This window comes from Heterocephalus glaber, unplaced genomic scaffold, assembly GCF_053883595.1.
Source record: "Heterocephalus glaber isolate CG9 unplaced genomic scaffold, H.glaber_assembly_v1.0 deba00000621, whole genome shotgun sequence".
NCBI classification, from domain to species: domain Eukaryota; kingdom Metazoa; phylum Chordata; class Mammalia; order Rodentia; family Bathyergidae; genus Heterocephalus; species Heterocephalus glaber.
In genome coordinates this window covers 33,230,986-33,238,395 of record NW_028258153.1, presented here as the reverse complement: position 1 = coordinate 33,238,395, position 7,410 = coordinate 33,230,986, and the positions used below count along the sequence as shown (strand labels likewise).

At 38.6% G+C, this 7,410-nt stretch overlaps 1 pseudogene; it reads right to left on the bottom strand.

Moving 5' to 3' along the window:
• Positions 1-1,366: 1,366 nt before the first annotated feature.
• LOC101726032 (ATP-dependent RNA helicase DDX18-like) lies at positions 1,367-3,590 on the bottom strand (annotated as a pseudogene).
• Between the last annotated feature and the right edge of the window lie 3,820 nt (positions 3,591-7,410).

The window sequence follows — 7,410 nt, the reverse complement described above, 5'->3', positions numbered from 1 at the left end:
GGACAATGGTCAAGCAGAGATGGACACTGTTCTTTTCTTTTTCTACTCAAGTGCCATTTATTCAACTCTTTTCTCTACACTTGATATCCTCTGCATAGTTACATTTAATGGGACTCTATGAATATTAAATGGCACAATAGCAGTTTGAATTGCTACTAAATTTTGCCATTTTGTAGTTATATACCACACAAAACCTGGAAATCAAGTGGTCCTACACAAAAATACATTCCTGTGTTTTCTGTTCTCTGTTCATTTCTATTTTCACTACACATGTATTTTTTATTTCATGGACCTGGAAGAGATTATTTTTTTTCCTCACAAAGAATCTGACAATGCACAGCAAGCACTGTCTCAGACTTCATTTTTTAAAAAACATAAATCAATACTCAAACTTTTATTTTAATTCTTACAAAATACTACAGAAATGAACTCAAACTAAACAGATATGTACATGTACAAATGTACAAAATGTTACTTCTAAAAGAGAATCTATAAAGGTAGATGGTTAAAAGAACAACCCAAATCCTCAAAACCAAACAAACTTAAAAATACTTAAAACCAACACTATGAAACTGATTTTTCTCAAAGTAAAGCAATAGTAGTTTTAAATTGCTGCTTGTACTTGGCTTATGCACACATTTTATTGTGGCTAGATAAAAGGGGCTCCTTTTACTTTAGAGTAACCCAGTCTTATTTTATTTCCTTCAACAGTCCAGAAGTATTTTCCTTTTACAGATCCCTCTCCATGAGGAGAAGCCATGTTAAATTACAGACCAACTTTGGTCATCTCAGACTTAGTTTAAAATGTACTGAAAACTTCCTTGTCTTTTAAATGTGCTGCAGAGTTGGAAGGTTTTACCAAAATCCAAACCACCTTGCAATTAAATATCACCTTTTTTTTTTTTTTTAAAGGAAAGCTTGTTGTTTTAAAGACAGAAGCATCAAAACAGCATAGTTACCTACAGGTGCTTCTTGGGTGTCTCTCAAAATGCTCTGCCCTTTCAAACTGCAGCATTTTCCGGAGTTGCTCCAAACCACTCTTGAGGTCCAAGACACAAAACCAAAAAGTAAACCTAGATTATCTTCTGCATTACCAGCACCTTTCCAGGATAATAAATCACTCTGCATAGTAAGTTAACATAGCAATCCATATCCACAAAAATCTTCACATAGCATAAAGAAAAAGTACAAAAAAGAATTACACTGGTAGTAAAACAGTAACAAAACTTTTTCCAGGGAGTATTTAAAATTGAAAAATTGTATGACTGCAGAAAAGATAAGAAAGACTTGAAGGGTTACAAAAATTTCTTTGTAAAGGAAAAAAATTCATTTCAGGAGAGTTACTCAAAATCAAAGGTATTTGTCCTCAGTGAGAGAACTGCCTGCTGTCTGATGATTTCTTGCTAATATGTTTAAAGATTTCAGACCTCTTGGTCTGGGGATTTAGCTCAGTGGTTTTGTCTCCAGCCTCACAAGCGCAAGGTCCCGAGTTCAATCCCTGGTACCAAAAAAAAAAAAAAAGATTTTGGACCTCTCAATTTTCTTTTCTAGTAGCCAAATCTGCCTTCTCCTCCTCTCTTTTTCTGTTTGCCTTCACTGCTGTTCACATTGATATCATCAAAAGGAGACACCTTTAAACCAAATGACAGAGCAACCTTGGGCAAATTTAAGTTATTAACATCAAAGATGTCCTTCAAAGAATGGGAATCATATGCTCGTATGTATGACTTGTATGGCTCCTGGGCCAATTTATGCCTTCAATCTGAGGCAGATGTCAGAAATCTCAGACCAAGAAAAGTCAAATTCACTTACTGGAACTTTAGACTGCTTTAAGTAACAAAGGAAACCCAACTCTTTCTTTTTGGTCACAAAATGAGCAAGGCATGCCCTCTTCCATTTAGGCCTCTGGCTGTTCTACCACGCAATGAATATATTCCTTAGGGTTTTTTGGAGGGTAATACTGACTGATCCAGTCGGCTTCAGAAATATCCAGCCCTCTCACTGTCACATCTGTACACAACAATATCCCTGAGTTTGCATTGCAGAACTGGAAGAATGTTATTGTGAACTTACTTTGCTTCTGCTTTCCACGAATGGCCAAGATAGGGAAATCACTGTAGTTTAACAACTTGTAGTGATATTTCACAGACATACAGGATTAAAAGAAGACTGAGATTTTTCTTTTGTTTCTTCTTAGGAATGTAAAGAGCAGAAGGAATCTCTTTCCAGAGGAACAAACAACATATACCTGCTCACGACCATCTACTCTGGCACTAGTTTTGTTGTCATCCACACCAACATACAATGGCTTCTTTCTCAAATAAACCCTTGCCAGGTCCTCACCTTTTCAACTTTGCATGGCAGAAAAGACCATGGTCTGTCTGTGTATTGGCAGAAGTTTAATAATTTGCTTTAATTCCTCTTCAAACCCAACATCCAAGATACGATCTGCCTCATCAATAACCAGACATCGTAGGTTTTTATACATAAACACCGGGGTATTTTGCATATAGTCCAGGAAGTGGCCTGGTGTGGTCACAATGATGTTGATTCCATTAGCAAGTTTCTGTCCTTCAGCAGATCTGTTACTGCCACCCATGATCAACCCATACGTGTGAACATGGTGAGTCATCAGCTCCTTAAGAACACCAAAAGTCTGCATGGCCAGTTTTATAGTAGGTGACAGAATAAGGGCCATTGTTCCATTCCTGGGCATGAACTTTAACTTAATAATGAGTTCAATCACAGAGATGAGAAATGCAAGGGGTTTGCCACTGCCTGTTTTTGCAGCTGCCTTCCAGAAGTGATTTAATACTTTTATATTGAATTTCACTCATGTTTGTGAAATCCATTTGTTTTATTGCCTTCAGTGCTTTTGCTGTCAAGATTAGTTAGAGAAGTCAAAGAAGTATCCTCAAAAGCTCCTGTCAGTCCCAGGGGCATGCTGGGCATTTTGCTGTCACCCTTCTCACCATCTGACTTCCCCATAGCATCTTCTGTTTATTCCAGAGACTATGTGCTTTCTTCAGTTTTTGCTTTTTTTGTATCAGGCCCAGTATCATTCACTATTTTTCTCTTTTTCTTTTTTGATTCTGAATCAGGAGATGGTGTTGCTGCTTCTCCATTGCTTAACATGGGAGATTTCTGCGGGGACTTTTGAATTTTGACATTTTCCACTGTTTCTTCAGGCACATCTCCATTTTGAGCTTCTCACAAGCTCGAATTCACAGACTGTTTTAGGGATTTCTTCAGTTTCCCATCTTTCCCTGTTTTTTCCAGCACATCCCTGTTTGAGCTTCAGATGAGCCTACATTTACAGAATGTTTTAGGGATTTCTTCAGTTTCCCATCTTTCCCTGTACCTTCAGGCACATCTCCATTTTGGGCTTCAGACGAGCCCACATTTACAGAATGTTTTAGGGATTTTTAAACTTTTCCTTCAACTCTTGCTGTTTCTTCGGGCATATTGCCATTTTGAGTTTCTGATAGGCTCACATTTGAGGGTCCTTGTAGCTTTAGGTTCCATTGCCACAATTTGAGGTTCTGCTTCCCTATCTTCTTGTGCAGGTGTTTCATCTGCAAGTATAACATACTGATGGAGAAATGCCTTCACCAAGACACCAGGCTCAACCATTCAAGATAATATTTTCAATTGAGAAAAAGCAGATATCCATGATTTGGAGAAGAAGTTAATATATTATGTTAATACAATGGAGAATAGTACAATATAGTACAAATGGATGAACTAAATTTATACATGTCAACCTGAATGCCTTCATAAACATAATGTTGACTGAGCAAAGAAAGTTCCAGAAGTTTTGTCATGGCTTGGATAAAAACCCTCAAAGGCTCATGGGCTGACATCTTAGACCTAGGAAATGGCAGAACCCCCTAGAAGTGGGGTCTAGTGGAAGAAATTTAGGTTATCAAGAGCTATTGGAGCAACAGCCCTTTCTAGTCTTTCCCTTTGCTTCCTAGCCACCATGAGGTGAGCAGCCTCCTCCTCCATGTGCTCTCACTGTGATATCCCACACTGCCCCAAGCCCGCAAGTAACGGGCCAGCTGACCATAGACTGAAAATTCCAAAACTATGAGTCGAAATAAACTTTTCCTCTTTTTTTTTTTTTTTTTTGGTACCAGGGCTTGAACTCAGGACCTTCCGCTTACAAGGCAGGACTGCTGCCACTAATCTAAATCCCTGGGCCAAACTTTTCCTCTTCTTAAATTGATAATATCAGGTATTTTGCCACAGTGACATAAAGCTAATACAACATTCTATACAGTATGAAAGAATTCGTGTGAACTTAGAAATGGACATACAGGCACATCTGCTAAAAAATTAAGAAAACATGAGCTACAGAGAAGAAAGATTCCTGATGATGATTTTTTCTGGGGCTGGAGAGAAGATTGTAGGGAACTGCAGCTTTCTAATGACAGATTTCTTAAAAGAAAATGTGATATAAAAAAATAACTTGGAGGGCCGAGGATTTAGCTCAGTGGTTTCAGTGCCTGCCTTGCAAGCACAAGGTCCCGAGTTTGATCCCGGTACCAAAAAAAATAATAATAACTTGGCATGGCAAAAGAGAGAATGAAAACTAGCAGTAAAGAATTACTTTTAAGAACAAATGATTCCAACATAGGCCCAAAGCTGGAGCCATTTTCTGTTTATATAGACGCTTTTCCCACTGAAGACTTCTACCCGTAATAGGAACTAATAAGCTGATGGCTTTGTTCATTTCATTCTTGGTCTGGCTAAAAAAAAGAATGGCCTTTCTTTGCACTTAGCCAAGACACAGCTGCAGGGCCTCACTCAGCACCCACATTGGCACCTTGGCCTATGGGCCTGCATGTCTGGCATTTGCAGAGGGTTGCCTTGGAGGTGGCCCTGGAATCTCACCCCCCTCAGGTCAATCCTGGGGGAGACTGTCTTGTAGCATCTTTGCAATTGGTGCTGTAGACAGGCTTTGAGGAAGGCATCCCTCTGTGAGCCACTCCTTTGTCCCCTGTGGAGCAGCCACCCTGGGCCAATACAATTGTACTCTACACGAGATGGCTGGAGAGAGAAGCATTCTGTCCCCCAGGCTGTGGGTTAGAATGAAACCTGCTCTCCAAGTTCAACTTTGTTCCAACAACAATCTCTGGGATCTGCTCTCTGCTAGGCTCTGAGGGTAGGTTCTATGATTCACAAACCCCAGGGCAAAATGAAGTACAGGCCAGGCCTGAGTCTACAAAGCTGAGAAAAAAAAAAAAAAAAGGAGCATGTAAAGCTTTTTCCTTTCTTCCAATGACTTTCTCTTGACATTTCATGGTGTTTTATATTTGCTATTTAACTTCACTCAAAATAAAGAAAAATTAAAAATTTTTTGTCAATGCCAATTTTAAAAGCAAGTGTAATTTGTGTGTTTAACACATAGGTAGAATCACCAAAGTTATTTGATTTTTTAAAAATATTATTTTATTGGTACATTTTAGGTATACAATATAATGACATTCATCATTGGAAATTTGCACCTTTACATAATCTCTCTTGGTTCTTATTTTTCCCCCTTCCCCTGCCCTCCCTTCAACCCCTCCACCCCTCCCTATTTACAAAGACTTTGCTTCCATTTTTTCATTTTCTCATATTAATTCCATTCCCTTCTTTTCTTTCCCATACCCCTCCCACTTCCCCTTCCCCTTTGCCCCTTTTCTTACTATTTCACATTATCTATTATATCTTCTAGTCCTTATTTACACTTTCAGTTTCTCACACCAGAGAAACTATTTGGTATGTACACATGTGAGTCTTGTTTATTTCACTTAAGAGTATCACTTCAATGTGCATCCATTTAGCTATAAATGTCTCTAATTTCTCATTTTTTATGGCTGAGTAGGACTCCATTTTATAAAAACAAAAAAACACATGTTCTTTATCCAGCCTCCAGTTGATGGGCATTTGGGCTGCTTCCAAGTTTTAGCTATTACAAACTGTGCTGCTATGAACATGGGTGCACATATATCACGGTGGTATGATTCTTTTAAATCTTTGGGGAAGATACCCAGCAGGGAAATAGCTGGGTCAAGTGGGACTTCCAGTCCTAGTTCTTTGAGGTATCTCTATACTGATTTCCACAGTGGTTGTACCAGTCTACAGGCCCACCAGCAGTGGAGCAGGGTTTGTCTTTCTGCGTAGCCCTGCCAACATTTGTTATGGGTTGATTTCATGATAGCAGCCATTCTTTCCGGGGTGAGGTGGAATCTCAGCATTGTTTTCATTTGCATCTCTTGAATGACCAGTGATGTTGAACATTTTTCATATGTCTATTTGCTATTTCTACTTCTTTGTCTGAGAAATGTCTGTTCATTTCAGATGCCCAAATTCTTTATAGATTCGAGATAGTAGACCTTTGTCTGAGGAAGATTTTTTCCCACATTGTGGGTTGTCTCTTCACACTGTTGGTGGTTTCTCTTGCTGTGCAGAAGCTTTTTAGTAAGAAGAGATCCCACTTGTTGATTGTTTGTGCTAGTTCATTCATTGTTTGTGCGGTTTTGTTCATAAAATCTTTTTCTACACTAATATCTTCAAGAGTTCTTCCTAAACTCTCTTCCAGCTGGTATACTGTTTCTGTTTTAATATTTAGATCTTTAATCTATTTCAATTTTAGTTTAGTGCATGGTGAAAGATATAAGTCTAGTTGTTGTCTTTGGAAAGTTGAAACTCAATTTTTCCAGCACCATTTATTAAGGAGGCTATCTTTCCTCCAGTGAGGGTGTTTGGCTCCTTTGTTGAAGATGAGGTAGCTGAGTGTGTCTGGAATTGTTTCAGCATCTTCTATTCTGCTCCACTGGTCCTCAGGTCTGTTTCTTTGCCAGTACCATGCTGTTTTTATCACAGTAGCTTTGTAGTATAGTTTCAAGTTGGGGATTGTGATACCCCCTGCCACGTCTCTGTTGCCTAGAATTGCTTTTGCTATTCTGGGTCTCTTCTTGTTCCAAATGAATTTTTGGATTGTTTTCTCAAGTTCCATGAAGTATGCTACTGGGATCTCAATTGGAATTGCATTGAATCTATATAGCAGTTTTGGAAGTATGGCCATTTTCACTATATTGATCCTTCCTACCCAGGAGCAAGGGATGTCTTTCCATTTTCTGATATCATTTTCAATCTCTCTTTTCAGAGTGCTATAGTTTTCAGAGAAGAGGTCTTTGATTTTTATCGTTAGGTTGATTCCTAGGTACTTCAGTTTTTTGGATGCTATTATAAAAGGAATTGTTTGCCCTATTTCTCTCTCAGTGAGTCTGTTGTTCGTGTAGAGGAAAGCTGTGGAGTTTTGTGTGTTGACCTTGTAACCAGCTACTTGACTGAATTTGGTTATTAAGTCTAGAAGATTTTTGGTGTAGTTCTTGGGGTCTTCTATATATAGTATCATGT